Raw genomic sequence first — 20,171 nt, forward strand, 5'->3', positions numbered from 1 at the left:
ATTTTGCGAAGCTTGTCATTGGCACGTACAGCTAATTTGATCTCGCACATGTTATATAAATCTGCATTTCGATAATCGATGTGCGTGCAAGTGTGCGTACACGCATACACGCATTCGCGTGCACGTGAGCGAGCAAATGAGCTGTAATATATGTGCACATAGTTTAAGAAGCGGGAACTGATTACGCGACTGCGCGGACATATCAATTTATAGAGAACGTAGTAACGAAGTACACGTTCTTGTAAAGGAGCTGTTTAATCTCGCGACTCTTTCTAGCCATGCCTCGAAATGTCCGTTGAAAATTCTGAAATTGATTTGTACAACTGCAACATTGTTTTATTTACGACGTCCGTGCAAGTAATGACGCAGTTAACAATTTATGACAACAAATGCCCGGTGACTGAAAGCGCGTACTTCCGGCAAGGTGGTACTTCGTACGTGTTGGTATCGTACGAGTCGGGGAATGAATAACGGACCTGTCCGCCTCTCGTAAAAGGGATATCCGATGCTCGAGCCGCCGACGTGCTGCTTCATCTTCTTTGAGGACTACGCGAGTTTCGACGACTAAAAACCCGATAATTGACAGCGCGAGTACTAGTCCATCCCGAGCGCTTTATTGGCATAACAGTATGTCGGTCTGGCATGCATCAATAATGCCTCCATCGTGTCCTTGAGAGAGCTACAAGAATAAGTATATATCGGAGTACCTATATTATTTGAAAGCCTCAAGATGAAGAATCTATACATCCTACATTTTACAAAATTTATCATTTATATTAAATTGTCCAAAAAGATTCGGTCATTATTTTTATTTTGCGTGAGAGTTATGTGGAAAGAGAACAAGTGGTTTTTTGAATGACAAAGTTTGACTGATGTGAAAATCAGACAGCTATCGATAAAATCAACACGCAAAAGGAAACGAGGAATCTTTGAACGAGTATAAAATTACATAGCCCCGCGTATAAAGAATATTATGAGAGACACGATCTCTCTACTTTGTTACCGCGGGTACTGTACGATGATCTCTGGTCTTTAGCGGGACATGGTGCAACAGTCGTAATTTTAGTTCCGTTAATAGGAAGGCTCTCTTTGAATGCTAGCGAAGGAAGTTGGAGTAAAGATCGCGCAGGACGAATTCACGTATCTGATACGGCGAATCTTAAGAAATGAACGGAGAGAATACACAGACATACAGCACGTATGTTTTTAGTTTATGACTGCACGGTTTAGAACCGAATGGCTCATGATGAGATCAAAAAGGCGAATCCGTAGTGTGTTAAACGCGTCAATTACGAGTGAGATTACAGAACAAACAATGAAATTTCATGACTCTTCCACTATTAGAGATATTCTTCACTTCCATTCGGTTTTCCTGCGAAATTCTCATGGATAATTACAACAATTAGTAGGAAAATACTTTTGCCGTATTCTTCCTTATTTTCCTTTTTTTCACTCTTTCTCTCTCTCTCTCTTTGTTTCTCATATCGCTTGTATATATCGCATACTGCCGGTACATATGATCACACGTCAAGTTTGGCGCTCGAGGAAACCCTCGGTCCCTGAAGAGGTGACTTCCGCGTGCCAGGTAAACTGAACAATCTCGGCGAGCAGCCGGCGCGGCGCGGTAGGACAGGTTGACGGCGAGGACCTTGTTACGCGATCATCAACGGGCAATCTCTCGAGGTTGAAACTGACCGTTGCTGTTTGGAGAAGTCCTCGAGACGCGAGAGATCGCAACACGAGAACTCCAGCGACCCATGTTGCTCCGTACGTCCCACATGAATTTCACTTGTGTACGTTTGAGTGTGAGTTTATAAGACGCGTCGTACGCGTTTACACGTAAGCTGCGAGGTCGCATGTTCCTTGCCGATTACACGGTGGTCATCGTTGAAATTCGCAGCGAAGCTTGCGCGGAACGGTCATTATCGCAGAAATGCCCGGCGTGAGGCTGTTCGAAGGAGCGCGCAGAACACCGAATGCCCGTGATCGTGTTTGGAGTTTCTCCGAGGCGATTATATTGCGAGTTAAGGGACTATCGGGTATTCATTACGCTTAATGACCTCTCCCAGGCGCGCGCGGCTCAGCTCGGTTCAGCTCGGCTCGGCTCTGGCGCGAGTGCTTTTGGGCACGAACGACGGTACGTGAGGCGGCGAGGAGAGAAGGTACTCTCTCAGAACAACGGGGTTCGATTACTCAGGGCCCCGACGTTCACACGAGGGTGCTCTCGAGCAACAGGTCAGCAACACGTACACGGCCTCTATTTATAAACCTACCTGAGCTAGAATTACGCGCTGCGGAGGATAAACCACCCGGACTCCTCGTGTTCCCCCGCAGTCCCCCACGGCGCGGCGCAACCCTCGCCCATATTAGGTCCGTTCGCGTTGCACCACGGTGCGGCGGTTCGCATTTTACCTGCTGCTAATCTCCGAGAATTCACGCAGACGTCGGAGCGGACGGTTTAGTATTTTACCTGCCGGTTTCCGCGAACACAGATAGGCGTTCAACTTATTCCTCGTTATGAGTCTTTCCGGTTTCTGATAAATCTTCGCGAGTCATCGTCAAATTCATTTTCCGCGTTGAGAACATCTATTAATCTCATTTAAATGGACCGTGCGTAATGAACGAAAGTTCTCAAGGACGTGTTTAAACCAAACTATCTTGAAAATAATTGAATAAAAAAATTGTAACGGTGGAAATTTCATTTTAAAAATGTCAAGTACTCTTTACGGTGCCAGGATTTGCAACTAAAAATAACTTTTCAATATATATAATATGAACTAATCGGCTTTTATATAATAAATTCGTTTATTCCATTTTTTTATTATGTCAGCCGTTCAACTATGCTATGAGAAACTCGAGAGGACTCATTGTGATACAGAGCTGATCGCGATTGAAACATCCCCTCGATCGATCGATCGGTCGTTCCATCGATTGCTGGTTCGCTCGGCAGCACGTAATAACGCGCATTATCGCAAGATACGCCCCTTTATCGATATCGTAATACCTCATAGAAAGACGCATCTTCCTCGCCTACAACCTCATGAGATACACATCTTCCTCATTTCCTTTTTTTTCTACTTCCTCTGTTCATTCCCGCCAAATGCACAGCTAATAAGCGCATATATATACATATACATTTGTACTGAGCAGAAAGATTTTACGATTACGCTTTTCAAGGAATTTGCACTAATATAGCGATTTATGTTAACATGTAGATATATCCGGCAATTTCAAACAGATAATATTTTTTTATACTCTTATTTTTTATAAAATATATAATGATAGCTCTATTTTATCAGTATTAAGCTTGTTTTGTTATATAAATATATCGTAAGATTTTAACACAAGTTTGAAACATTTCGCTTGATAGTAAAACTTGTAATAAAATTACTTATCAAATATATATGCAATTAACTGCGATGTTTGTATACACAAGCTCTAGAAACATGCTTTCTTTTAAATCAGAATATTGTATAGTTTCAAATTTATTCAGCAACGTTAGATACGCCTCTCGTCACTGAGCAATTAACTAGATATTAATACCACGCGCATAACTCGGCTGAAAGTTACTTGCGATTCTCTACATTCGTCCAGACTCTGCCTGTGTATATCTCCGACATATATCGAAGAAGAAAAAAAATTAATGAAGGTGTAATCTCATCTTCCTCGTTCGTCCGTCATGCTTCCGAGTTTCTTAGTTGATACGAAACCAACGTACTTACACGGTTCGTTCTTCGTTTTCCCCTCATTCTGTAAAAATTCACGCGAGGCTAAGCAACTCCCGTTTTATCTCTTATTTCATTTTCCCTTTCCGTGGTGTATTTGAACTCTCATCCACTTCAAAACTTTTCATTTTCGTTTCATTATTGCCTGATGTATTTAATTGATTAACATAATTTTTCTTTTTTTTTTTGCCTGACTTACTGATATTAAACATGATATTAAATTTATATAGATTAATATTCTAGCTTCTGCTTCTTCTTAATTATTGACAAATAATTTTACAACGATGTTGCTTTCTTTTCCATATTGATAGTCTTTTCCTATTCGTCGCGCCATTTACTTACGGGCCCTTTGAGAACAAACCCATAGAGGAAGCGCGGCAAGTTTCTAGCGAGAAATGCCACGCTCGTGTAAACACGAAGAAGATCTCGGGAATGCAACGACTTCTTCATGGATAATCCATAAGTGGCTGTTTTGTCCGGCACGTAGCGCCCATTCTTGTGCCGCATTTTCATTACACGTGCTCCTCTGTTAAATATTGTTTCCGCGAAATAATTAAGTAGCACTTAAAATATTATTAAAGTCTATTAAACTTCATTTTCATTTTGTATGTCACACCAATTAGAATACTATTAGATTATTTTTATAAAATATAAATATTTTATGTTACCGTGATGAAAAAATTAGAACGAAACTAAAAGTTATTTTTTTTAAATTAAAAAATAATTCAACTTTCTTTTAACATAATTTCTAATACATAAGGTATAAATAAAACATGCTATATTAAAACACGTTTAAGAATATGAATTATTAATCTTATATACTTTCGTCTCAGCGAGGTAATTACAACGATTAGAAACGTTAACCATGGATTACCGTGTAAGATTGAGAGCCGATATGCGTGATAAATTATTACCGCAGAGAGTAATCGTTAATCGAAGATCACGGCAAGCAAAATGGTGTCGTCGTCACATTTATTGGCAGGAAGATCGTGGCGAGTAATCACAAAGTTTAGGGCGCGCTCAATCGCATCAGTTCACATCAGGCTGCATAATAACAGGAAGACATGCTACGATCACGGTAATTAAAACACGGCACGTTATAATCTTCAGCCCATTAAAGCCCATCAATTACGCATACCCTTCCCCCAACAAGCAGCATCCTATGCTCGTCTGCAAGGCGCATAATTCAGAATGATGCTCTCGCGATAATGGCCGTTGGGCTGGACCAATGAATTGATAGATTCTTGGAAAGGCACGCGATTTAATGGACCAGTCGAAAATTTCAACGCGATGAATCTCGATTAGAATTTTTTGCATCTTTGGTTACCATCCAACCAGTTTAATCACATCGCGTTATGATAATTCTTTTGCACACCCTCGATCGTGGGCAAAATTTCAACGAGCATGCGTTCAACGGCATCGATGAATATGTAACGCGCCATCGTAATTATGGCGGAACAATATCTTCGATCAGAAATTCTGAACGTTCAGCAACGGTATCCACTTAATTATCCTAACATAATCGTGGCCGTTTAATCAAACGTATATGTAATATCGCCAACAGAGAAATCAGTACATCCAGCTAACAGTAACCTCCGGCGGAATGAAATACGATTAATTTTACGTATTCTATTTTACGCTCGTTGTATTGAATGACGTCCCAATAGCGATAAACGAATGATATATTGCGTGGTATTATGGATATGAAGAATCTCTCTTAAAGCTCGGAGAAACAATACTCCGGATCTAACTCTGACACCATGAAGGCGTGGTAGCTCAATAAACTGTGTTAATATGAACTGTAACATACATTTTGAGCCTACGGCACGAGCAAGCAAACTGGTATCCTTTCTCATTTCCATTCTTATACCTTTCAAGAGAAATCTAACACGTCCGAGAGCTTCGCGGATAAAGGGAGCGCAATTCCGCGCGAGATGTTGCGTGTCCGCTATCTTTCCGTTCTGTTAATCGTTCGCCGATTTCCTTTCAAAGATGACGGGGATCATCCTCGAGCCTAATCGAACGCCGCACGGATGTACTGGTTAATGCTTGATTATTCCCGCGCCGGCTGTCGATGCAGCTTTCTTCCTTCCTCTGTTCGCGTTTTCGCTAAGAGCCGGTTCGTCCGCTATCCACCGCCACCGCCACGATATTATTGGTTGCCGTAGCCTAGCTACAATCTCAAGGAGCGGCGGAAATCGCCCGTTATGAGGAGCACCGGTGATTAATTATTATGCAAACTAGCGGTACCGACATTCCCCGTCCCTTTGGCGTATTCAAGCAGAAGATGCCGACGCCACCGCCGCGGCTGCTCTGTATTCTAACGCAACACGGAGAACTGCTCTCTACGCGAGCTTTCATCGCCTGGCTGCCTAACGCTACCATCAATCCCATCGCGTGATGTTAGCTTCTCTGTAGTTAGGTATCATTTCGCACCTATGAAATGAGAAGTTCTACCGCGAGGTCCGGTCGACGCGATCGCGAATTGCTCCAAATGTCTGGCGTGGCAAAATGGTATGATAATTGTCTCTCGAGCAGAAATAAGACATATTAAATAGTGTGTAAATAGGGTTGTCGGTGCCGCTATCGATAGAATTCGCTCTCGTCATTCTTTTCAATTAGGCGGTACAGAGTATACGATCGAGTATATACTTCGGAAGAGAATTTATTTTATAAGTGAATCGGTCATTTTAGAAACACCATAAATCAATTTTTATAAATTGAGATATTAGAGGATTCTAAATCGGAATAGATATAAATACACGATTGCCTTCATATTTATCAAGCATTCTGTTTTTAACTTTTTAAATACCAGGTCTATAAAACGTTCATGTGAGAAACAATGACTTATGATAATTTATGTTGTTCTTATATTAAATTCTAAAAATAATGAATAAAAAATAATCTTTAATTTATTTTAAAAACAGTAAAACACTATTAGTCAAACAATATTTTCAAAATTAATTTTCTTTTTAGAAATAAGTTTTTAAAAGTGATATGTTCCACTTATTTAATTTATGAAACAATGAGACATTTTTTATATATTTTTAATTAGTTTTAGTACTATAGTTGTAAAAATTAAAACGTTTTTCTTCAATTCTCCAAAAGTTATATTTTTTTACTTATAAAACTTCTGAAATGACCAATTCAAGTGCTCTATGATTTTACGATGAATAAATACATTATGTAAAATAAATTTTTTGGGGAGTTTCTTTGATCATGACATTATATAATGCATTCTGCAAAATGATAAACTTGCACGATTATTTGTACATTTAGCATTGTCTCCGACGTTCCAAGATGGCAGATTATCTTATGTGCACTCTCAAGAGTCTATCTTAAAGTCTCCTCGACAAAATACTATAATGGAAAGACCAAGCAGAAAAAGTATCAAGGAACACGAAGCGCGAATGATCTCAGATAAGTAATCGCAAATATTTGCCGACACGCTCGCGCCGTTAGATCGAATGCGGAAATTGTCAGTCGCGTACATATATCTGTGATTTATGTGGCATATAATTGCCAAATATAATGAGTCTGCGTGACATAAACATGTCTCTCCCGTACAGTATAATAATTATTAGTAGATGTCGATAACGTCGCGATGCAAAGCATACGGGCTCTATGGACCGCGGCCCATAATTCTCAAGAAAATAGTAAAAGCAGGCCTGCAAGCCGGACGCGCCTAAGATTATTACCGCGGTAATTTTCCAGACGAACAAATTCATGGGCTCCTGTCTTAGCTAATCCTATAACTTATCTACCTATCCGCACTATATATTTTTCAATTATTTATGGTTAATATTCTCAAACACAGATCAGAAAATCTGATTACATTTCGTATGGAATTCGCCCCGTCGTTAGTATGGTCAGTTTTTAAGACATATACCTGCGAGTCTATACCTCCCTTAAACACAGCCTATCTCGGCATGCCAGTTACGCCCAGCAGAAGCGCAGAATCTCATGCAAATACGTGGTGCATCGCGTGTATAAGGGTACTGAAGTAATTACAATAATAATGGCATAACAGCGTGTCTCCCCGCAACGAACGGACGACGGCGTGTGGGAGCAGAAGTCTTTCCTTCGCCCTTAATGTGCCTGTATACACATCGGAAAACTCTTCAAGTTGGTGTTCATCGCTGTTTGTCTTGCGTTTACACGGAATCCCTGAAATACAGCCAAGTTTGCTTTGGGCGCGACGCGACGCAGCAGCGTAGAGCGACATGTACCGTATGAACCGAAAAAGCGGAATCCTTTAACTTTGAGCTGCCACGCCACTTAGCGGAGAAATCGGCACCTCGAACAAACACCAATGTGCCATGGGAAAGTCTTTCGGATTTCAGCCGCACAGTGGAAACGTATTCAATGTTGGCAAACGTCTTCCTTCCTTTCTTCCTTATTTTTTCCGATTGCAGATACGAGGATTTGATAAAGCGTGCCTACTCACCAAGAGGATTACGAAAACGTCATAATTACAGATTTGTCAAATACTAATTCTACGGTAAATGGTTCGGAAAATCTCATAAAGAGTGACCTCGCAGTGCAGATTTCTGCGTAATGCCGAGGTGAAGGAACCATAATGACGGGACAGCGAGGGCAAAAGGCGCGTTTGAAGAAACGGTGATTCCGTACCCTGCCAAGAGGAGACACGCGCATCTGTGCCTGGGCTTTACCGAAGTAACACGCTCGATGGCCTTAGCGAGTCACGATAGTGATTTCTTATACGAGGTTTCCAGATCGACCGACACGACGTCCCGACTAGGAAACCAGTACAAGGAAATGCAGGACGATAGCTGAACGATTCTTAACTTCTAGGAAGCGCTCACGAGTGTGTGCGAAAGTCCAAAGAACGTGTCGTGACTTTTATTAATTTTTCTAAAACCAATGAATCTCTGATGACGTAACAGAAGATTAAATTATCTTTAAGATATTAATTCACGTCATTTTTTTTCGGTTCCCTTTAATATAAATCGAATTTTTATTTTACGTGATGAGAAAACAGCGAAATTTTATAAAACATCTTACAAAAATAGTATAAGAATCTAAGAAAAAGACATAATAAAAATAAACTGCACATTTCTATGAAGTTGTCACTATCGATTTAGAAAGAATAAGTAGCTTAAATTATATCGCTCTCTTTATCTCTAAAGTATCAAATATTGAAGAGAAATGCTGATTCCATTCTTTATAATGGAATCCAGATATTAAAATCAGGAAATGTTTAGTTTATATAATACATATTATCTGTGATAAGAGCAAACAATGCAAGCTCGCAAGAGTAGGCAAGCATTTCCGGCCATTATAAAATGAAGAATAATTAAGAATGAGCTTCATAAAAGATTCTTCGTGAATCAAACTCTCGCGTTCAAAGATACAATCACGTATGCAGCCTCAGGTGTCGAAGGATCGATGGAGTAAAAGAGCGTGACGATCATGTTCGGCTTGTGCTCGAGGCATACAACGGAACGTCAGTGTGATCTATGCCCAGGTGCAGGGGAATACCTTCGTTTCTCTGTATAAATAAATAGTACACTAGTGAGGCTGCTAGTGCACCCGGCTACACGCCAGTAAAGATCACCTACCGAGGGACAAGGCGCACGGGAAATAATGTAACGATGGCGAGCCGGATGTGAGACCGCGTGAACCACGAGGGGCAACCCACAGCGTTAGTTGCCAGTGGAGTTGTCTTACCCGGTGTAGACGCGAGATACGATCTCCGCCGACTTCTGACCGCTAGTTGTGGGCCCATAGCTCCGAGGCGGGCTCGCGGAACGACAAATCCTGTCGACGAGACTCGTACGTTGTCAGCCTTGGAACGATAATCGCCGCCGGGGACACCCACGAAACGGCACGTCGTTAAGTCCGTCGTTAACGGCGCAAAGTAGCACGAACGCTTCGTGATGGACTGTTTTATCCCGGTTAGTCCGTGTCCCACTAATGCTACCGTGTTAGCTTAGCTACTCAATATGCTAATAACGAAGAAGATCAAGTCCGTACTATATAAAAATGATGAAACGTATATTTGATGTCTATCACTGGTAGAGATATATCCTGGACGATTGAGCGATTATTGTGGGATTCATATCCTTATGACGATTGCTGATATCTCAAGAGACCGGACGATCTAATGCTGCAACTTCGAGCAATCGCTAGGTACATCCTCAATGATCCTCAATTATAACGAGGGATCATTGCTGTGATATGTACCTACGGTTACTGAGTGCGTACCTGCAATTGAAAACGGACCAATTACATTGATATCAATGTTTGAATCAGCGTGATGTAGTTCGGCATTGAACTCTCGGAATCGAGCTGCGCGTCACCCTCCGAGATTTCAAGAAGATTTCCGGAAGAGACTCTTTTAACTCTCTCTCCCTCCCTCCCCCCCTCTCTCTCTCTCTCTCTCTCGCGAACCTTGCTATGTACTTCAATATCTTTCTGGAAACCCCACCGAGTGTCAGCCGGTGCTCTCTGAGGCCGTCAGCTGGACACGGTCTAGCAAGGAAAGACTAGAAAATGTAGCGAAACGAAATGAAATAGAACAAAACAAGTAAGATAGAGAGAACAGATCGACGCGGCGCGGCGTAGCACAGCGAAGGACAAGGAAACGAAGGGAAGAGCAAATGAGAGAAGAAGGCAAACTGCTATTCTTCATACGTTCGAGATAGAACGATCGAGGAGGAGCCGCAGTCTGTTACTATCTTATTACAAGGCTCCGTAAATGGTCTTCATCAAGGTAAGATCGTGTTCCACTAGGCCGGCGTTTCCTCCCGTTGCTCCCTCTCCTTTCTTCTCAGCCCTTCTCTCTTTCCTTGCTCCCTTTTCCTCGTGCTTTTTTTTCTTCTTTTCTTTTTTCTCTCCGCTCTTCCTTCGTCGTCCGCCGCGGCGGCGAAGGAGTCGACGAAACTATGAAGGCTTCTCTCGCCAATGAGAGACAAAATAAGAAGGTGAGATTCTTCGACGTTATTAATCTCGGAATGGCCATCGCGCGCAACAACGGTCGTGGCTTCGTCGCGCACCAGAATAGATAGATCGAGGGTACGAACGCCACGAGTTTCAGAGTTCGTTCTTCACGGTCGAGCGACTTTCGCCTATATACCACACGAGGAGGATTAACGATTGTGCTCGTTAAGCGACAGTTCCTCTTTCCGCGAGAACGAGCAAGTGTTCAAGGAAATTAAAGAAAAAGAGTTATCGCAAAGCCGGCGAAATCATCTCCTTCGTCGAAGACAAATGATTCTGATAATGTTCGAGCTTAAAAGCATCGCGAGCGTTTTCAAATCAACAAGACGTGTCAATAATGGTATCGACAAAACAAAGAGAATTATCCAAATGATATTGTACATAATCCGTTGTTTTAATAAATTTAGAGTCGCTCCTTCCTTAAAAAATTATTATGTTTATCACATCTCTTTAATTAAACTGTCTACGAATGATATTCTCTTAGCTACATTTATATCTTTGAAACTTAATGAAAGAAACTTGATGAGTTTCTCATTTTCTATCTACAAATGGCGAGTTGTTACGGAAGAAAATAGAACGTGACTGAGCGTTACATCATTTTCGATTAGCTCGTTCTCTGGGATATCTATCTCGGTTGCCTCGCAAGGGATAATCGTGCGAATATTCTAACAACAATCGTAGGAAGTTGTGAGTAGGCGAGGACCACGAGCGTTTAGGAGTGACAGCGCTCTGCGGGGATTTCCCGTGCGTAACAGTCACGCTCTACTTTTTCAGATTAAATTTGTTTTTTTTTTTCGTATTTCTTCAGAATGATCGAGCGTATTGAATGTTGCGATAATGCAATATCGTGCCACACGACGAATTAGCCGGCTAATTACAAAACCATACACCGGTAACGAAGAGCAGCGAGAGCGCAACGGCTAAGCGCTTGGACGGATAATTTACCGTTACTATACGAAAACCTGATTACCAATGGAGATTAATTCTCGATATCAGGTAGACCCACCTCTATAATCGTGAGAGAGTAATCGTGCGCGATATGAGCGGATACACCAGCGGCAACCTGCTGGTAGTAGGCCGCGACGATCCACATAGCATATCGGCCCATATCTCACGGTTATGTAGTATTCGTTAGTATGCTCAGTAGCAGTATACCTGCGGTGTCTATTTGCGCTGTCGTCTCGCCCATAATTTATCGCTACTAGGTCGACGCGAATTATTTTGTGGATAAGCCATTGGCGAGTCGCGTGCACTCGTATTCGCGACCTGTTCCTGTCCCTGTTTGCATGCTGATTCATGAAGAGAAAGGATAGGCCGTGAAAGAAGGAACAGAGAGACGCATGTCGCGAAGAAGAGAGACGCAGACAGGTCACCGACCAGTTGTCGGTGACAATTCTGATGCCTGTCGGCCGATGCACCGGTTGACAGGTACTTTTACATTATTAGTGGAAGTAGGCCAACAATGCAGGTTCGCTTAAAAAAGAAAAAAGAAAAAAATAAAATCCACAACGTAACACATTATCTTTATTTTCATTTATGCTGAAATAAAGGCATGTCTAAAGTATTTCAAACCGTCGACCGCCTAACCGAGTTCAACTGTGCGTGACTTCCAAAGTGACATAATTCTTCACTTTTATGTAACGTCTATGTTCACGCATCTTGTGTTTACTTTTTTCAAAAAATAATACTTTAGTTGTACTACAATATAATGTATCTTTCCTAAATAATTCTTTAACTCGTATTAATTAATTGGGTCTATAAAAAATATATCTCTTTAAATCATATTCAAACAAATTTTTTAAATTATTATTTAAATTATCTTTTTTTTTATAAATAGTGTATTGGAGAATAATTTTATATAATAAAACCATTCTAACAAATAGATGCTTATCATATTATTTTTTAATACAATAATTTTTCTCATATTTTCTATACTTATACATTTTATATCAACGTAATTTCGCATTGTGTTTCTTATAGAATTAATTACGTATTACTTAATATTTTCTCGTAATGCTAAAAAATTTATTTAAATTTATTTAAATATAATTTAAAGAGGTATATCTTTTATAAACCCAATTAATTGATACGAGTTAAAGAATTATTTCGAGAAGATACATTGTATCGTAGTACTAGTAAAGTATTTTTTTTTAACAGTATTGAATAAACGAGGAAATCAAACCACGCCTATATGCCGACTAGCGTTCTGAAAACCGTTCGTGAGGTCGTGCACTATACGTGGAACGAGTCCCAAGGTGGCGTTGGAGCGATTCATGCGCGCATTGAAATTCCCTCCGATCTCACTGAGACCGAGTAGCCGATTTTTATCGAGTACACGACTGGTTACCGGACAGAAGTCATAAACCGCATTCGATATCGAAGAACGGTCGAACACACGCAGAATAAAAAGTACTCGACCGGACGCGCATTCGCGATACATCGAGCAAATGAGAGAGAAACTATTCGAAGTTCGAACATGGCTTTTTCAATGAAATGAAGAGGAAAAAAACCGTTGATAAAACGTCAAGAAGAATGAACAAGTGTTTCACGTAATAATAATATTTAGTGACGGCCGCGAACTAGAGGCAGTCTGTAATCCCGCAACAGCCGATAGAGCACGACTCTCGTACGTGATGTTCAAAATTCTTGCGTGTCTAGAGCAGTGTTACTTCATTGTACGGATAACAGAAAGCTGATAATTTATCATCCATATTTCACGACTGAATGTCCAACTCGATTTATTGATCGGAGGTACACACGAAATATTTCAAGCGCGGAAATATCATTTGAAAATTTGATATTTTCGCACATTCCTATTTTGTCTCGTCTGCAGTAGAGCGTGGGTCATCGTCCCAGGACTTCTATCGATTTGTTAAAGTATCGCTAAATTCAGCAAAACCATCCGATTTCTACGGTATTGTCCTACGTGACTGAAGAATTGATGCGTCCGATTGAATTCGCGAGCTCATTTCACGCGCTGCAGGAGCGAGCCTATGTACTCGATATTTTTATACACGTTGTTTGTAACGCGCTGTTCTTTTATAACCGGAGGCCGACGGCCGTCCAAGCGTCTCTCGTTGTTGTTTTTTTTTATTCGCAACACTGTTTATCGGATAGATTATCGGCTCAATACGCTCAACGATCGATCGCTTTGAAAGTCACGTGAAGCGTCCGTCATTCAAAGTCGAGCGACGGCGACGATCCGACACGCGCCTCGTCCTTTTGAAACTTATTGTAGCGTGTGCTCATGACGAATACATTGCTTCGACACACACCGTTCGCTTCTCTCGTTTTTACCGTTTCGTGAATATCCGTGCGATTCGAGTGCTCGGTCAAGCGAGAATCTAAAACGGGCCTGACGAAGATACGTACGACATTTCACATAGCATTTAATGTAACATTAAAATGATAATTTAGATATGATATTTTATTTTTCATATTGATGATATAAACTTCGATCTTTCAAATTATTTAATTTTCAAGATAATTTTTTTATGGTTAAATGTAATGTATGTAGATGCAAAAGGGAGAAAATTCATTTAAAAGAAAGATTTTCCGAGCAAAAAATGAAACTCATCAAAAGAAAATGTAAGCAAGTGTTACATTGAGAAAAATGTCTGAAAATGGACGAATCAAAAGATTCTGATTATTTCAATTAGAACTCCGATTATCTTAATTAGAATTCTAATAGATTTAATCAGAATATTCTGATTCGTCCATTTTTAACGAGAATTTCAATTAATTCCACCAGACATTTTTTAATCAAGGTGATTCCTTGTACCTAATAATATTTTTTATGAGTTTTTCTCTCTGTATAGTACTGAAAAAAATTAGTAATGCATAAGAAATATATATTCAAGCAAAGTCTTAATTGAAGTAAGAGGCTAACAGTACTGTTACAGAAAGAAAACAGCAAATGTCCTATCAAGAAGTTGCGCGACAGCAGTGATGGTTGAGTTGATCGCAAAATAATCATTCAGCGGTTTAAGGATGCTCTCACCGTCTACCTGTGGACCAACAAACTTCGGATTCTCTCTCTCTCGGTTATTGCCCTTCCTAGATCACGTGTCTGCCGAGACACGATTCTTATTTACACTCCATTACCACGTTTCATTTTCGTCGTTCTACCTAACAAGCGCGCGAGCATCATTGTGGACACAAGTTGATCTTGCTAATTAACGTTCAATAATGAGTACTTTGTTAACGTATTCCCAGTATTCCTCTTCATGCAAGGATTCTGCGGAATTTATTTTTTTCTTATAAATAAAATTCGCTTGAGGGTTAAATATTTCTTAATTTTTAATCGAGTCAAACAATTACTTGATAGAGTGGAAAAAAGCGAAATTTATTCACGAATTTTACAATGTCATTACAAATAATGTAACATGTATTTCTATAGTTAATGATTAATCATACACGATATTAACTCGACTACAGCAATGAGTTATTTTAAACTTGATGCGAAAATTTGAGACGGTTGTACAATTTATAAAATTGGTACTATAAGGTTCTAAATTATAGGTAAAAAAAAATTTTGAACCTTCTCTTTAAGTTCTTTTTGAAGTGAAATACCTTTCTAAGGAATAAGATTTCTCTAATGAAGATTGAAAATTCGATCATTCTTTTCCAAAACAAGCAGAATTTTCATTTTTTGGAGTGAGATTACTCTAAAGAATTTTGAGAATTCCTCTATCATATCTTGCCATAAAGCAGTTCATTGCATTTTGTTCAAACAGAATGCTTTAAAACTTAGATTACATGTAGCCATAGTTGAAGATTAAGAAATAAAAAGCGAGAATAAATGTTCCTGTGAGAGGAACATTTCTTTTAACGTTCAGCGTTACGGTAGCGACGCGAACAAGTAAGCCTTCTAACTAGTGTTGCGTATTAGAAATGCAACATCGCAGTTGAGGCTGCGAAGATCGGCAGCGTTATTACGGTCGATATGCAGAGTTAACTGTTCATCGGAAACCTCGCGTTTCCGTTGAAAGGCGATTTAATATATCACGCCCGTTGATCGTTACGCGATAGGCGAGCTATCGGACGCACGTCGACCGTGACGGATTTACCGACCGTTCGTTTTTGCGTGAAGCAAGATTGCTTCGCGAACGACGAGATCGCGGCGTGTCGTCAGGAAAATAGCAACAATCGACCGCGAATGTAACAGCAACAGCGGTTGCACGTGCTCGAACGCGAGGCGCCGCGTCATGCAGAATTTCCGATCGTTGTCGTCGCCGTGATCGTCGTCGTCATCGCCGCCATGGTTTCCATGAGATTAAGAGGAGATCCACCACAGGAATGTCCCGTTTATTCATGCGTCTCTCTTCGTCATTATCGAAAAGAACGCCAAGACAGTCTACATCAATTACAGATACAAAAAGAGGCCGAGGAGGTCCTCGTAGATTCCTCTTATAGTTTGCATTTTTCGTCGCTCTCTCGCACGGGACTATTATTCCGATCCCCATCGGTACTTCTGTGACTCATTACGTAGGACTGTACGGCCTGTTTTAAATTCTCCTCGACTAGTTGTCGTTTAAAAAATCGATATACTTCCGGTTATTGATCCCATGTAAGAGCACACTGCGAAGAGTTTAATAATCACATTTCGAAAAAGATTTTGAGAATTTTTTAACGATTCCAGTTTAGGTTTTGCCAAAAAAATTGCAATTGGTCTCGCGTGAATAAATTTTGTATGAAATTATTATTTCAATTATATCATCTCCGAAATTGTAATTTACGAAATTCTCATTTCGAACGTTACGAAATTACTGTTTCGCGACTATCCCATGATCTTCCGGATATCGCGGATATCTAAGGATTGGAACGGAAGCATTCCTTGATATTGGCGACGTTTGATTCGATATTTAAATATTGTCTTTTAATTGTACGAAGTGTTTGTGCACGTCTGACTTCCTTCATTGACTACAAATCGACATTCATACCTATTGTATGTCGCCTTGATTATTTAGTTACGGACCGGCTCTTTTTGGTTTGACTCTCGGTCCATTTTCACGCGACTTGTAAGAAAAGGAATTATTTCTGCGATTATTCTCTCATCCTTAACCTTTTCTTATTCATTTAACTGTAAGAATCGATATATTTTAATCAATTTATATGATTTGATAACAAGTGGTCGATCGTTCCTTGCTAATTATATATTAACGAAACAACCGTTCTTATATAAGTGAAATATTTAATAGAAAATTAATTATTATTTTACAATTCCATATTCATTGCAAAAGCAGCAAAGATACGTAAACATCTAAAAATTCAAAAATGTACAATTTTTTCTAATTCTAAATTATCTAATAAATTTTCTAGTTTTCTAATATAACTTAATCACGCATGATAAACGAATTCTCTGGCAACACAAGGTGCAGAAAGATTCTCCATGCAACAGAGTTACTTCACTATTATACCCTTTTCGGAACATCCGAATTTTCTGCAAATTTCTAAATCTATCCTTTCATATCACTTGGGGATCGAGACATTCTCTTGGTGGTGCACATCATCACAGTTCATAAAATCCATGGCAACGATAACGTCGGCGACGATAACGACAGCCCTTCACAGTCGCGTGCAATCGAGAATCACTGATCTTGATCACTTGAATGTCAAAGAATGCGCGACCAACCCGCTTAATCACTTATCCACCCTCAGGAACCGGCCGAGGAGAAAACCGGCACTAAAGTACTCTTCACGATCACTTACCTATCCAGCACGGTCGTCGACGACGGACGACCCTGATGGCTCGATGCGGCGACGTGATCTCCTCTCGATGTACGGTCGATTTAGTTAGTTATTTCGCACCGTGTCGGACGCGTATCTACCGCAGATTTACGACAAATCTACGTGCTCGCTCCGGATGCGATGATCGTCTTTCAAAGGGAACCCAGGTTCTTCTCTCGCACCCTTGATGAGCGCGTGCGAGCGTAAGAGCTTACTCTCTCTTCTTTCTCTCCCCCCTTTTTCTCTCTCTCTCTCTCTCTTTCTCTCTCTCTTTCTCTCTCTTTCTCTCTGTCTCTCTCCTCTCTCTCGCTCTCTTTAGCTGGTCCCTCAAAATCACCGCAACACCACACCGAACAGAAGTGAACTACTCGTGCGCCGCCGGTTCACGGTACCTTAAATACCTTGGCAGCCGCGCCGCCGCCACCGCCACCGCCGCCACCGCCACCGCCACCGCCGCCGCCGCCGCCGCCGCCGCCGCAGCGCAGCGCAGCGCACCACCGCCACCACCGCCGTGCGCGTCGTGCGGCCCCCTACCTTAAACTCGCCCCACGCCGCGTGAGCGGATTGGCGGGGGAGCAACGCGAGGAGATGTATACCCGCAGGCTACACACCGGAGAGAGCATCCTCTCTTTTTCTTATATTCTTGCTCCCTCTCGCACATACTTCCTCTCCTACTCTATTTCGTTTCCTCTCTCTCTCTCTCTCTCTCTCTCTCTCTCTCTTTCTTCTTCTTCTTCTCTCACATTACCTCTTGCTCACTCCAGCCTCTCCCTCCCCTCCTCCTATATGCTTCTCATCTTTCTCTTTTTCGTCCTCCCTCTTCCCCTTTTTCTCAGCGTTCGACCACCAACGGCATGTCCGCAGGACTAACGCGTGTAATGTCCTGAGTATCGGCACGAAATGGATGGATATGTATCTTTTGTCCAGCGGTTTCTCTTCAGCGGCATCCTCACTGTCCGACTCGCGAATGGATGCACGTGAATTGTCCTGAACGTATTAGATGTCATCGGCAAACGGACCAGAGAGGAGCACGACGACAAGGAACACCGGTCGGTCGCCGCGCCGCGAGAGCAGCGATGCGCAAGCGCAAATGCGCATAAACGGCGGATTGCGATTTGCGCCCGTCGTAGATACGCGCATTCGCGCTACGCGCCTCGATGCGAGTGTATCTGCTGTGCGGATTCTCGCTCGCAACGCTCGTCCTCTGAGTTTTCGGAAACTGAAATCCATATGATACCAACACGAAAGGGAAATGATCGGAAAGAAATCAGGATGTGAAGTATCGACTTATGAATTAATTTTTTTTTTTAATCTGGACGAACAACCTATATATTTGCATTGATAACATTTATATGATTAAAGTGAAATTTAGATAAATAAATTAAATAAAAAAAAGAATCTTATTTTCAAAGTGGATTATCTTGATGCTTAATAAATGTATTTGCAAATTGACATATATTATCAGGCATCAAGAACTGTTTTGACTGAAAATAGGAGTCTTTACCCTTATTTCATTACATTAATTTAACTTCTAATTTTTCTTTACTAATGTAATTCGATTACGTATTGCCGAGAAGTAGAATAAATAAGTGACGTTAAAATCTGTTTGGGAATTCGACGAAAAAATTGAACATGACATCAGAAATTCAATCCGCTGACTCACTATCAATCCTTTACATCGATGAACATGAAGGTAAATTCGCAGCTGGACCAAAAAACGTTTCTCCAGTTGTTCCGAGAAAAAATTTTACGGTGAAATCTTCACCGAATCTCTACCTCCATTCATTCCCGTTGTTGAGAAAAGACGTGCTTCTTTTTATCGATTTTTATATGGGATGCCTCGTATGTGTTACAGCGAAGTAACGTTATTTCCCTGAATCGTTCCCCCGAGTCTCCTTCTCGTGTGGTCGTTAAATCGACCGCATAAAGGTTGATAAAATCCACAGAAACGCAGTCACGTTCTATGAAAGGATGACTTTAAAGATGATCTCATCAAGAATGTAATTAGAAAGATCGTATATGTAAAGCAATTTACTACACGCGCTTATCTAATTGCAAATCGATGGTCTATTTATCAGATTTATTGATTACAAGATTGAGATACACACTGTACACATAATTACTATGCAAAGTTAGTCTAACGGCATGAAGCTATGCGTTTTATTTCCTTTTCAAAAAAAAAACCTCGAAAAGTTATTCTCCGATTTGATACAGCCTACAGTATATCTTATATAATTCATCTGATTATATCCTTCGTCCTTGCAAGCTATTTACATCATATTCTTCCTCAAAAACGTACAAAAATTCTGACCGAACGATCGTTAATTGTCTGTGTTTGCCGATAAACCTGAACAATGTCCAGGAAGTTAACCGACACTGTCCCTCCTCTCAACCGCTATTCATACGTACGTTTGTACAGTGCATCGTCCATATTTACGATGGAGAGGAGTTCATCGGGTAGACCAGAACAGCCGTAAAACATCGACCAGCGGAGCCCTGCATGTTGTACTCGCGAGAGATATCCGAGACGATGTATCCACTTCGGCTCACCTTGGTTCACCTTGGCTCATCGAACGCTAAAGGAGGGGAATTCGGTTCAGTGAACCGTGCGACGACGAAACTGGTACTCGTTAACTATCGGGATCTTTCTCTCACAAGATCGGTGCCATTGACACTGACATAATAACTTATTGCGACCGCGTTTGTCGGAGTCACGACGTACGAATGAAATTGCCGCCGATGGTGTAATGCCTG

General features: G+C 40.9%; 1 protein-coding gene across 1 annotated transcript in view; it reads right to left on the minus strand.

Moving 5' to 3' along the window:
- Positions 1-17,841, minus strand: part of LOC105148574 (uncharacterized) — a 43,777-nt gene extending 25,936 nt beyond the window's left edge. The window contains exon 1 of the mRNA XM_087416638.1: positions 17,400-17,841. The gene's annotated coding sequence lies outside the window, so the exon portion shown is untranslated. The remainder of the gene's footprint in view (positions 1-17,399) is intronic.
- Positions 17,842-20,171: the final 2,330 nt, after the last annotated feature.

The sequence above is a fragment of the Acromyrmex echinatior genome, chromosome 2 (assembly GCF_024713525.1).
Source record: "Acromyrmex echinatior isolate Ae372 chromosome 2, ASM2471352v2, whole genome shotgun sequence".
Taxonomy (NCBI): Eukaryota; Metazoa; Arthropoda; class Insecta; order Hymenoptera; family Formicidae; genus Acromyrmex; species Acromyrmex echinatior.